General features: G+C 38.4%; 1 long non-coding RNA gene across 1 annotated transcript; it reads right to left on the bottom strand.

Moving 5' to 3' along the window:
- Nucleotides 1-20: 20 nt before the first annotated feature.
- LOC124169654 lies at nucleotides 21-845 on the bottom strand. Its single transcript, XR_006867185.1, has 3 exons — nucleotides 662-845; nucleotides 388-548; nucleotides 21-304 (listed from the first exon to the last, which is right to left on the bottom strand). It is a non-coding gene; the product is annotated as an uncharacterized LOC124169654 (long non-coding RNA).
- Nucleotides 846-13,941: the final 13,096 nt, after the last annotated feature.

Raw genomic sequence — 13,941 nt, 5'->3', positions numbered from 1 at the left:
GATAAATTAACCACTTCAGATATGAAAGTCAACCTTTATTAGGATTTATTACAACAAAAACAGATAGATTTTACAAGAAGAAATTCCTCAGGATTTGTTTTTAATTTTCCTTTTAATGTTCCTTTTCTCCCTCTTCAAATACAAATCGAGAAAAATCATCTACATTGGCCATAACGGTTGATTCTGTAGCATTTTCTTTCCCTTCAGTTGCCTCTAGTTGCTTAAGCAATTTTGTTGAACCACCGCTGAATCTTTGCCTTCTTCTTAATTACTTTACCCTGAGGGAAATTCTTCTATCATGGGACTGCAAACAAAGGAAAAAATAACACCAAGAAGCTGAAAGTTTCTAATTTTGATGATACATTAAATAGAAAAAATGATAATAACTGCAAATAGCCTTATTGATGTAGGGTTTGTTGAACATAATTTTTCCAAGCTCTCCATCCCAATTGATGCAGCGAGCAAATTCATTTGTACACATATTTCTGGTCTCATGGGCTGAAAACTCCATCACTATGATCAACTGCAATTTGTCTACGATGTTAAACCTGTGAGAAAGGAAACCAAAATAAATTTTAACTTTAACATATGGCACAAGAAGGGAAAATAGAAGGGTTAATTTGATGGATGATGTGGAGCGGATAACAGTCAATTTACTCACAAATGATTTGAAGAGAGATGAGGTTTTTAGGAGCTCTTCAAAGTTGTTTAAATCCTTCTCGTCATCCAGAGAAGTTTTGGCATATAAGCTGCTTCAAAAATCTCATCTTCTGGAGCAATATAAAGCAATTTTTCATTTCCTTTTCCTCTCCTGTATGGTGTCAATCTCTTGTCTCGTTTGTAAAAACAAGCGTAAATAATCCGAGAAATGGCACATTACAGTGAAACAAACGCTCCTTTGTTGATTTGAAATGAAGACCGATATTTATTTTTGGCTATTATTCCCGTAGTGACGCACGTACGAGATCTCACCGAAAATATTATTGAAAACGAGGAGAAGCTTAATTATATTTCTTACGCAAATATAGCAATCAACGACGATGGGTTATTTAAAAAAACCGCGGCGCATTCTAGTTTAGAAATGGCGCGTCACGGATTTCCTTCGAAATATTTTGGCGAAATAGGTTCGTTCCCGGGGACTTTCTTGCGAGTAATTGACCATTTTTAAGGAACAATTATCATAAAACGTCATTAAATCTCGGACGAAAATCGATAAAAATATCGAGAACAAAAAAATCACGATAAATATCATCCGATATCCATTAAATAATATCACGATATATATCATCCGATACAAATATCCTACCCATAAAAATCGCCTACCGATAAAATACCGCGATGTATCATTTCATAAAAAAATCTCCAGCCCGATAAAAATTTGCCTTCAGATAAAATATATCACGTTATATAATTCGATGAAAAATGCCTCCTATTTAATATCGCGATGTACCATACATTAGTGAGTTTTTAACGCACCCATTTATGGTCTAGCATAAACGAAGGCCAACCCTATACATATTCCAGCCATAATCATTTTCCAAAACTAATTTCCCGATGCCAAAACATGATAATTTATCGCGCGCGACGACGCGATCGGGTGATAAATCACGATGTTTTATCGCGGCTGCGGCTTTTATGAGACAATAAATCGTGATATTTTATTCGAGCAGCAATTTTTATTGGATGATATTTCGTGATATTTTAGCAGTGGCGATTTTTTTATCGGATTATCAAGCGTAGTATTTTATCAAATGGCGATTTTTATCAGGCCCAATATTTGTTATCGGATGATATATCTTCATATTATATCGAAAGGATATTTCTACCTTATATTAGTAGTTCCGTAGTATTTTATCGGAAGACTATTTTTAACGATTCCGATATTTTTATTGCCTCAGTTAATTTATCGCACCCGATATTTTTATTGGACGATATATCGAGATATTTTATCGGTTCCAATATTCTATCGGTCCCGATACTTTTATTTGGCCCTATTTATCGGACAATCATTTATCGATAATGTACAAAACTCAAATTAGTATTCCCGATATAATTAATTATCGCGATATTTCACGATATATATCGCCCAGGGCAAGTGGCGCAGTCACGTCTTGGGGAACCATTAGGGGAAGGGAAGGAGGGGAGAATTTTAAGGGGCGCCGCCTTTTAAATTTAGGCCTAAAACCTGGCTATGCCACTGAGTGACCTATTGGATGTAGCCACTGGCAGATGGGTCCTAGGAGTTCAAACCTGGGGTGAAACTTTGGGCTCCCCAAAATTAATAATTATCTGTAGAACTAGCCCAGGGAAAGGTTAACTGGCCCCCCTCCTTAAGGTGTGATATTCGCATGCGCGGTTGTGTGATTAAGTGTCAGGGGTGAGCTCTACCCTCACCTTTCTAAACCAACCTTCAGGTTGGAATGCGGGGAGGGTGAGTATCGTAAGGAATATTTGACATTTTTTTTTATAGATTCTCACTTTTAGTGAAAACTTGTACAAATGAATTCAAAGTCAAAATGACGTCACTTTGACATCAGAATGACCCGCAAAAAGTCACCTTCACAGTCCTGACTGAATAGTGACTTTTTGTGGGTCATTTTGAGGTCAAAGTGATGTCATTTTGACTTTTCTTCCTCCTTGGGAATTGGTCTTCAACCTTGTCGTGGTGGAAAGGCTTGCGCGTTCCAATGACCCCCAGAGCTGCGCTGGCGGGATTAACTCTGAATTTCTCCCTGTAGGGGCATCCATGCCTGATAGGTCGAAGGGTAGGAGCCAGACGAATGGTAGTCCACGTGATTATGTGAGTTAAAAAAAACACTGTTGTAATGGAAGTGGGAAACCTAACCACTTATCTCTTCCCTGAAAACATGGAGCTTGATCAAACGGGCTTCGAATAGAATCGCGAGACCCGGCCCTTACGGGCAGGTGTCGTAGGTAGCAGCGAGGACGGCAGGGTCTCCGCGGTCCTTACCATGCGAAATCCTTGCAATGATTTATCATCATCAGCCGCGTCATAGATGAGAATAAGACAGTGGCGGATACAGAAAAAAACTCAAGGGGGGGGGCGCAACATATCTTGAGTTGCCTTTACTTTTATCGTAATAAAAGATGATCAAGTCACTGGCAAAGTATATGAAAATTTTATTTAAAGTGATAATAAACATGTAAAAGACAATGCCATCTTGATATAAAAAAGTTACAATTGTGGTTTTGCAATGTTCGGCAATACAGGCGGACCCGCAAGGGGGGGGGGGCGCGCGCCCCCTGCGCCCCCCATCTGTATCCGCCACTGGAATAAGACTAAGGAGATGGAGAAGAAGACGGCGTCAATGAATGAACGGACGTGGAATGTAAGGACAGTGACGAGGGCGGGGAAGCTAGAAAATGTCAAAAGGGAAATGGAGAAAGGGATGATATCTTAGGATTATGCGAAATTGGGTGGAAGGATGGTGGAGAATATTGAAGTGATGGGTTAGGGTTATTTATAGTCGAGGGAATAAAATTTAACGAAGGGTAGCTTTAGTATTAAACGGGAAGATGGGAAAGCGTGTGGTGGGTACAGGACCGGCCCTAGCAGGTGCGGGGCTAGGGGCTAACCTTCAGTGCGGGGCCCTTCACTTAAAATATTAAACTCTATACCCCATCTACAAACTCGAGCATTTTGAGTCCCTACCAATCTCAGGTTAAGTAAGTGTTCCCCTCCCAAATTCAAACTTCGTAATTACGCCATAATTATTCCTTTTCATAATATTAATTGTTGTCTAGCACGGACTTAACAATACAGTAATAGTTGAAATTGCGTTTTCAAAACTATCGTATATTTTAATTTTTTTCACGAACGCGGGGCCCCCCGAAGCGCGGGGCTCGGGGCGGTCGCCCTGCCCCAAGGCCGGCTCTGGGTGGGTATAGACCAGGTAAACGATAAGATTCTGGAGGAAGAAACTGAGGCGCGACCCACCAACCTCTTGGTGGATCAAGTTTACGTGACCGCCAGCAATCATAGGTAGGAAGAAGTTGATGAGATTCGTGAAAAGCTCGATGAAATAATTAGGGAAACCCCGGAAAAGGAAAATTTAGTTGTAATCGGGGACTGGCCTCCTGGTACACCTCTGTCGGGTAAGAGATGGAAACGAAATGGGAGAATTTGAATGAGGAAAGCGGATTGGCAGGAGAGAGAAAGCAGCAAAATTTTTGCAGGAGAAACAAGTTATTCACCACAAACACTTGGTTCAATCATCATAAAGGTCGGTTATTATTTTTTCACTTTGTTTTATTTAAGTTAGGAGACGTTTTTATTTTTATTTAGATCACAGTTATAATTATTTTGTAACCATTTTTTCCTATAAAAATAAATAAAAATTATTATTATTTTTATTATAGTTTTCTACCGATTAAGGTAGGTTTCCATGGAGTACTTGAGAAGAATTCTGGGATCCTCCCTCCCCATAAACCACTTCCCTCTCCAATTCACAATAAGGCCTACTCCCTTTCATTCCAACTAAAAATCCTATTCTATTCCTTCCTCTCCCTCTTTTACCTAACATTCTTCCCTCTAACACTGTTTGTCACAAATAAAAAAGTCCAGGGGATATGAAGAGATATCAGATAGACTACATCATGGAAAGACAGAGGTTAAGAAACAATGTGAAAAATTCGTGTAGCTTCTCTGCAGTGGATGCGAATTTAGACCACAACCTAGCGCTAATGAAATTCATCGTAAGATTCAAAAGACTAGTGAAAGTTAGGCTGGTGAGGAAATGAAATGTAGGAGCCCTGAAGAGGAGTATGATGAGAGAATATCAGGAAGTCGTGGGCGTACCCAGCGGGGGACAGGAAGGGGCAGCTGCCCATCCCCCTAGAAGCAAAAGTAAATAAAGTTCAAAACTAAGTTTTTGAACAACTTTTCTTTGATTCCAAGAAAATTGATATCAGTATTAAATATGTAATTAATGTAAAAATATTTTTCCGAGCGAATAATTTCAAAAACTAATAAAGAGCTGTAATAATTTTCTTGAAATTTAGTTTTCATAACCTTTTCTGTGTTCCAACCAGTGGCCGATACATATGGGGGCGGGCGCCTCTCTCTTGCGGGGCTGCCCGCACTGTCGGAAATTGCAGAATCACAATTTTAACTTTTTATACCATAAGATAGCATAGTCTTGCAGGGGCGAAGCTAGGAATTTAGGCAGAGGGGTTTAGGTGCAACTAATACTGGGGTGTGTGGGGGTATGGAATACCCACCAGCGGTAGGTTCGAGATGGTGAGTTTTACGGCTTTCTGAGGGATATTTTATTAATCGCAGTCTGACGTACGCGTGAAGGCGCAATCAAAATTGCGTCGTGTAAAGAGGTGAATTGCTAGAACACATGCGAGAATGCGTGGATGCGAGACGGCAAAATAGCCCCTGTTCTAATTTCGTTCATGCATTCGCGCAATTCCACGCCATTTTAGAAATTAGTGCAGTTCTAACCTGCGCAATTCTGTGTACCGTGTAAAACGGCCTTTACACTATTCTATTAGTAATATCAATCCGATTAAGTGAAATTGATTAAAATTAAAAATTTCTCTGAGCTTTGGAGGGGGAGGGGGTTTATCCCCCCCCTCGCTGCGCCACTGTTGCCTAGTATATGCATATAATTAGTTTTAAATAAAACTATGCTAAATTTTGCATGGGACTTCATTATTTTTCATACGATAAAAGTATAGGTGACTCAAAATATCTTTTGCGCCCTCCCCTTGAGTTTTTTCTGTATCCGTTACTGTTTCCAACTTGAACGACCACGGCTTGTTCCCCGCTAGTTTTGGTACTGGGTACGCCCTTGCAGGAAGTAGTGGAAAATAGTATCCGTGAGACTGAAAATACTCACTCAGTAGAGGAAGGGTCGGATAAGATTAAAATTTGAATAGTCATAGCGGCTGAGAAGTCAATTGGCTTCGTTGACAGTAGAAGGATAAAGAAGGCGTGGATAACGTAGGGAAATTATTATTAGGATTATTATTATTATTAGTAGGATTAGAGAAATGGAAGAGAGAGGGGAGTGGAAGAACGTGGACTTGGAACAGGATAAAAGAATGTGTAGCCAAAGAAATAATCGATTACGGCGGGAAACTAACAAGGAACAAGAGGGCAAGGGAATCTTGGGGGAAATGAGAGTGGAAACAAGACTACAGGGCGGGCTCGCGGGGCACTTCTGGGCCGGGGACTGTAAGCGCTAGGGGAAAGGACAAGGTAGGAAAAAGGAAGAAGGTGCCGCCGCTATAGGAGCCTGACGACGCCTCCTGGGGAAGGATAGGGAAGGAAAGGCGGGGTGAATACCCCACCACCGCTAAGGAAACGACGGGTCCCACTACCAGCAAAACCGTGACTTGCTGTTTCTACAGAAAGGGAAATCTATGTGAAGAAAAATCCTATGATTTTCCGTAGATGGTAGAAATGTCGGTGTGAGGAAATAGAAAAGTTTCAGAAGGAAGGAGAGATAGGTGCGTTTATGGTCCTTATAAGGACCATTGGTGCGTTGTATCATGGCCTCCTTTAATACTATTATTATTAGGATTATTAGTATTAAAGGAGGCTATGGTTGTACGCCAAAGTTAAGACGCTATCTGGCGGGAAAAGAGGACAAGCCATATCCAAAATTAAGGCTAATTATGGAAGAATGCTAACTGAGCGAGAAGAGGTACAGGGTAGACGGAGGGAATACGTGGAGAATTTGTATGACGGAAGGAACAGGCCGGAGGGATTGACTTTTGAGGAGGAAAGTGCAGTGGAGGAGGATAACCTGGGGCCGGGTATCTAAGACGTCATGGGAGCCCTTCGTGATATGAAGGCTAGGAAAGCAGTAGCTGTGGATAATATCCCGTATGAGCAACCGAAGAAGGGAGGGATGGTAAGAGAAGGTTTTTTCGACAAGCTTGCAGGATGTACGAGGAGGGATGTTGGCCGGAGGATTTCGTGAAGACGGTTTTACTACCACCGCCGAAAAAGAAGAAACTGTGTAATGCAGAGAGTATAGGACAAATAGCCTCATATCTCTCGCGGCGTAAATAGCAATAAGGATATTGAACAGACGAATGGAGGCAAGGGTAAACGATTATTTGGGAGAAGATCAGTTTGAGAAGTTTTAGAAAAGGTAAGTCAACTCGTGATGCAATAGTGATAATGAGGTCACTGGTGGAGAGGAAACTAAATTATGATGGCAATGAACCATCAGCCAGATAGATTTTCGCTCAGAAAATGAGTTTTGTCTCCTCAAGATTGAAGAAGGAAGTGAAGGTGTAAATTCACTTATAGTGGATATCCACTTATAGAAAATATACCTGGGATATTACGGAAAAATAATTTTGACGCAAGGGAGTACCCAGGATTATACCTAGGAGTGGGGGGCAAGCCATGGTCTACGGGGGCATGGCACGGTCAAGGGGGGGGGGGGGGGGGAAGCTGTGGTCTAGGGGGTGCAAGCTATGGTCTAGGGGGGACAAGCCAAGTTGTGACATTTTAGCATGGAAAAGGTGAATGAAACCAACATTTTAAGAAAATTATAGCAGCGCTTAATTAGTAAATGAGATTATTTCCTTGAAAAAAATAGTTTTATTTTAGTTACATATATTATACTAATACACATCATTTTTCGTGAGATAAGAAAATTTGTTGAAATACTTTCGTTTCAATTCAGCACTGATTTTGCTTAAAGACTTTTGCGATATTTGGTTCTAGGTGGGGGGGAGCTGCCGCCACCTGCCCTTCGCTGGGTACGCCCATCGTTGGAAGAATGAATATAGGTAGTAAGGCAAGTTTGGCCACATTATCGTTCAAGAAAGAAAAAATTCACGACGTAGGTGCTGAGTTTGTTGCAGCCATAATATACGCGCATTATTTTGACCCATGAAAGTTCATCCCACGCCCCGGGAAATAGCGACAAAATTATGCTAACACGTAATGCTTTATATTTCTGGTATAAAGACGGCTTTTTTAATTAAACTTATAATTACACCTTAAAATCGGTTAATTTTAATATTTTCAGCAAGAAACTTATTCTTTCTTATCACATATTGGCAGGAAAAACACTCTAAAATATAAGTACAGGCAATGTTCCACTCGGTCATTTAATAAGTCATAAAACAAAATATAGCAAAAAAATTACCTTAAAAGTATAGAGAAGTAAACAAAATTGATGTAACTTAACATTTCAACCAGCATAAAGGATAAATATGTAAAAAAAAAAGGTACGTTAAATACTAGTGCGCTATCCTGATGTGTCCCGTGGAGAGCGCTAGTAAGGCAACTTTTGACACTGACTTTTACGAAAAATTACAGCGAAAAACCGACTGAATCCACCTTAGAATTAACGATAAAGTTAAGTATCACTGAAAAAGACATTAAACGGGACCTTAATTTATCCGTTAATAAACCTCATAACATGAAATACTTAGGCGCTATCGAGAGGTGGGCAAGTCGCAATAAGAGATTGCAGTGTATATGTAACCTGGTCATTTATTATTTCACCTATGCGACATATCTACAACAGGGATTTGTAAATGAAACATAAAGAATAAAACATATGGTAACATATCATTCCCAACCCCGACAATATATACAGCATAAACTACGCATGTTCAAAAACTAAGGCGCTATACGACGCATGTTCAAAAACTAAGGCGCTATCCGGACACCAACAAAAAAATCTGGAAAAGTTAAACATTTTTAAACTTTTTATTTTCGGTAAATATCAAAAGAATTTTTACCACAATCATAGATGAAACGAAAGCACGACGATACCACCGTTTTAAAATTCAACTGAAAAATTTACGACACTAGAGGAAAATACTGGACCCACAAAAAACTGGAAGTAAAAATGTAAATGTGATATTTTAAAAAGACTCCTTCAGAATTTCGGATCGAAACTCATCTACATTAGGAGGTAACACATCAAAGATTATGTAACACACATAGCCCATAAAGATTTACGTTACATAGAGGTACCACGAGTCGACAAATACAAGGTCGCCCACGCCGAATCACCCGCATGGAAGGTAAGTGGTATGAATGGTAAAATATTTTTTTCCGACTATCGAGCCCGGCCTAAAGCTGTGATGTCACCCTAATCGTAGAAAAACATGTTCAACCAAGGAATGAAAATGAAAAACGACACAGTAAGTACTTTTCTCCTTTGAAATCTAGGTATTGGATTGCCTAACCCACTGCCTACGACACCATCAACTAAATCCGGAAAAGTGAAACATTTTTAAAATTTTTATTTTCGGTAAAAATGAAAAGAAATTTACTACAATCCCAAAGGAAACGAACGCACGACGATACCACAGTTTTAAAATTCAACTGAAAAATTTACGACTCTAGAGGAAAATACTTGACCCCCAAAAAACTGGAAGTAAAAATGTAAATGTGACATTTTAAAAAGACTCCATCAGAATTTCGGATCGAAACTCGTCTACATTACGAGGTAACACATCAAAGATTACGTAACACACATAGCCCATACAGATTTACGTTACATAGAGATACCACGAGTCGACAAATACAAGGTCGCCCACCCCGAATCACCTGCGTGTAAGGTAAGTGGTACGAATGGTAAAATATTTTTTCCCGAAGATGGAACCCGGCCTAAAGCTGTGATGTCAGCCTAATCGTAGAAAATCATGTTCAACTAAGGAATTAAAAGTGAAAAACGACACAGTAAGTACTTACCTCCTTTGAAATCTAGGTATTGGATTGCCTAACCCACTGCCTACGACACCATCAAAAAAATCTGGAAAAGTTAAACATTTTTAAAATTTTTATTTTCGGTAAATATGAAAAGAAATTTACCACAATCATAGATGAAACGAAAGCACGACGATACCACCGTTTTAAAATTCAACTGAAAATTTTACGTCACTATAGGAAAATACTGGACCCACAAAAAACTGGAAGTAAAAATATAAATGTGACATTTTAAAAAGACTCCTTCAGAATTTCGGATCGAAACTCATCTACATTAGGAGGTAACACATCAAAGATTATATAACACACATAGCCCATAAAGATTTACGTTACATAGAGGTACCACGAGTCGACAAATACAAGGTCGCCCACGCCGAATCACCCGCATGGAAGGTAAGTGGTATGAATGGTAAAATATTTTTTTCCGACTATCGAGCCCGGCCTAAAGCTGTGATGTCACCCTAATCGTAGAAAAACATGTTCAACCAAGGAATGAAAATGAAAAACGACACAGTAAGTACTTTTCTCCTTTGAAATCTAGGTATTGGATTGCCTAACCCACTGCCTACGACACCATCAACTAAATCCGGAAAAGTGAAACATTTTTAAAATTTTTATTTTCGGTAAAAATGAAAAGAAATTTACTACAATCCCAAAGGAAACGAACGCACGACGATACCACAGTTTTAAAATTCAACTGAAAAATTTACGACTCTAGAGGAAAATACTTGACCCCCAAAAAACTAGAAGTAAAAATGTAAATGTGACATTTTAAAAAGACTCCATCAGAATTTCGGATCGAAACTCGTCTACATTACGAGGTAACACATCAAAGATTACGTAACACACATAGCCCATACAGATTTACGTTACATAGAGATACCACGAGTCGACTAATACGAGGTCGCCCACCCCGAATCACCCGCATGGAAGGTAAGTGGTATGAATGATAAAATATTTTTTCCCGAAGGTCGCGCCCGGCCTAAAGCTGTGCTGTCAGCCTAATCGTAGAAAAACATGTTCAAACAAGGGATGAAAATGAAAAACGACAGCGTAAGTACTTTTTCCGTTTGAAATCTAGGTCTTGGATGGCCCAACCCACAGTCTGCGACGCCAACAACAAAATCTGGTAAAGTTAAACATTTTTAAAATATTTATTTTCGGTAAAAATGCAAAGAAATTTACCACAACCCCAGACGAAACGAAAGCACGACGGTACCACCTTTTTGAAATGCAACTGAAAAATTTACGACACTAGAGGAAAATAATAGACCCAAAAAAATCGAAGTAAACATTTAAATCTCTCATTTTCAAAACTCTCCTTCAGAATTTCGGATCGAAACTCATCTACATTATGAGGTAACACATCAAATCTTATGTAACACCCATAGCCCATACAGATTTTCATTACATAGAGATACCACGAGTCCACAAATACTTGCTCGCCCACCCCAAATCAAGCGCATGGAAAAATAGGTGATGCGAATGGGAATATATTTTTTCCCGAAGACTGTGCCCGGCCTTCCGCTTTGATGACACCCCAATCGTAGAAAAAAATGTTCAAACAAGGGATGAAAATGAAAAACGACAACGTAAGTACTTTTCCCCTTTGAAATCTAGGCCCGGGGTAGCCCACACCACAGCCTGCGGCACCAACTAAAAATTGAAAAAAAAATTAAATTCTTTATTTTCGGTGAAAATAAAAAGAATTTTACCATAATTATTTTTATTATAATTATAGAAGAAGTAAAAGCACGACGATTTCACCGTTTTAAATATTTAACCGAAACATTTACGGCACTGCAGGAAAATAAATGAGCCAAAAAAATCGAAGTTAATTTTAAATGAGACATTTTCTAAATACTCCATGAGAACTTCAGATCAAAACTTATATACATTACGAGGTATGTAATCAAAGATTACGTAACACCCGTAGCCCATGCCGATTTACATTGCGCAGGGATACCACGAGTCGACAAATACTAGGTCGCCCACCCCGAATCACCCGCGTGGAAGCGAAAAGACATGAATTGGAAAATTATTTTTTTCCGACAACTGTGACTACAGCTGTGATACCACATGGATCACATAAAAACGTGTTGAACGACGCGGTAAAAATCAGAAACACTCATATAACAATTTTAATCTTTAAGAAATAGGCTTGGGCTGGCATAACCCACAGTCTCCGCCACCAATTCAAAACAGGGAAAGGTAAAAATTTTATATCTTCCTTATTTTCTGAAGATTTTTAAGGAAACTTTCCACACAACTAGATGGCATAACGGCACGTCACCGATGTTAGAAATTGGATTTAACCAATGGAGGATACTGAAGGAAAATATTTTACTGACAAAAAAAATCGAAGTAATGTTTTTAACGCGTTATTTAAAAAAATTGGAATCGAATTTCAAAGCGTAACTCTTCTATATTACAAGATAAAACATCAAAGATTGCGGGAGAACGCCATCCCAAACTTTTACTATGTATAAAGTAACTGCGAATCAATAAATATTACTAGGGCGCCTGCACGAAATCGTCCCGGCGCGGCGGATGAGAAATGGCACGTACTGGATTATATTTTTCCCGTCGACTCTTTTTGTGCCGATTGCTGATATTATTCCAGGATGTTTTAAATAGTAAAAGTATGTTATACCATAACGTAATAGTATATCAGAATCATTTCAATACTTTTCCGCTTTGATAAATAGCCACTGATTCGCAGTGGCGGATCCAGGATAGGGACAAGGGAATGGGGCTAAGTGGGGTCAAAAATACCAGCAGTATATTGGGGATCGGAAATAATTACCATGCTATCTAACGTAAATTGGATTCCCAAGGAGGTTAACGTTTGCTATAGCCCCAGTAGCTCCCCATAGATCCGCCACTGCTGGTTGGCCCACCTTAAAAATAATTTTATCGTTATTTTCGGAGAATAAGAAAAGAAATTTTCCACACACTTATATTTAAAATGACACATGGTAAAAAATGTTTGCAATTTTATCTACTCTTTGTTTGAAAAATAAGAAAAGACACACGAAATAATCGAAATATAATTTTCACTTGGTCATTTACAAATAATACATAAATACAATGTAAACTCTATGAAATAATATAAAAGCAAATTTCGAATAATCCTTTTGTCAAGATATAAAATCAAAATTGATGTAACAGGCCATCCCGAGACCCATAAATAATATTCAGAGCACATGCAAGTCGCGAAGTACTACAACCCATTTCATTGATTTTTCTTCCTGAAATTATGCTTGAATCTATCTTGAAATATCTTGATATCTATGCCCACCTCATTTGCCCAGCTAGAAAATCACGATTAGGAAAAGTAAAAATTTTATAATTTTGTTATTTTCTGGAAAGTAATAAATGAAATTATTCATGATCTTAGATGCAACAATGACGCAACGAGTGAAAAATTTCATTTGGAATTTAAGACAATTATGACAATATTTAAGACAAATGTATAGAAAATATTTCACCTTCAAAATTTTAAATGATATTTTCACCGGGTAATCACGCAACAATTGAAGAAAATTTTTAAATGAAATTCAGATGGATTGATATAAAAATAAATAATAAAATGAAAGAAAGAGAACTTCCTTAAAACCGTAATCGATGTATATTCAGGGTACTCCCGGGTCACCAAATACTAGTGCGCCAACCGGTAATCGGCCCTGTGGAAAGAGAAATCATACGCATCGGAACTTATTTTGTCCCAACGAATTTGACGCGCCTAAAATTGTTATTAAATCTACATCAGCGTATAATCATCTTATCTCTAGCGTTAAAAAAAACGCAAGACCTATTTCATTGCTTCTCCGCTTAAAAAACCGTTGGGCCACTCCATCCCAATTTCATAACAGGTACTTCAGACTCAGGAAAATTAATTATAATTTAATCATGTCGTTATTTCTGGGAAATAAAATATGCAATTTTTCATAAACTTAGATAGAAGCGAGGCACAGTAAAAAAATTTTAAAACGGGATTTCAACAAAATACGACGCTAAAACAAAATAATTAGCCTGGAAAAAAATGAAAATATATCTTTCACTATGTCATTCATAAAAAATAAAGATAATTTCCATTGTAAATGCACCTCAATATAAATATTACACATGAATAGAAGGATCAACAACTTTGCTATTTTCACATAGTAATTTATGGAGGCCGACCATGGTTTCGTTACACAGTAACATTATCAAGGTGAAAA

This window comes from Ischnura elegans, chromosome 12 (genome assembly GCF_921293095.1).
Source record: "Ischnura elegans chromosome 12, ioIscEleg1.1, whole genome shotgun sequence".
In the NCBI taxonomy this organism is placed as follows: Eukaryota; Metazoa; Arthropoda; class Insecta; order Odonata; family Coenagrionidae; genus Ischnura; species Ischnura elegans.
This window is presented reverse-complemented; position numbering and strand designations above follow the sequence as displayed.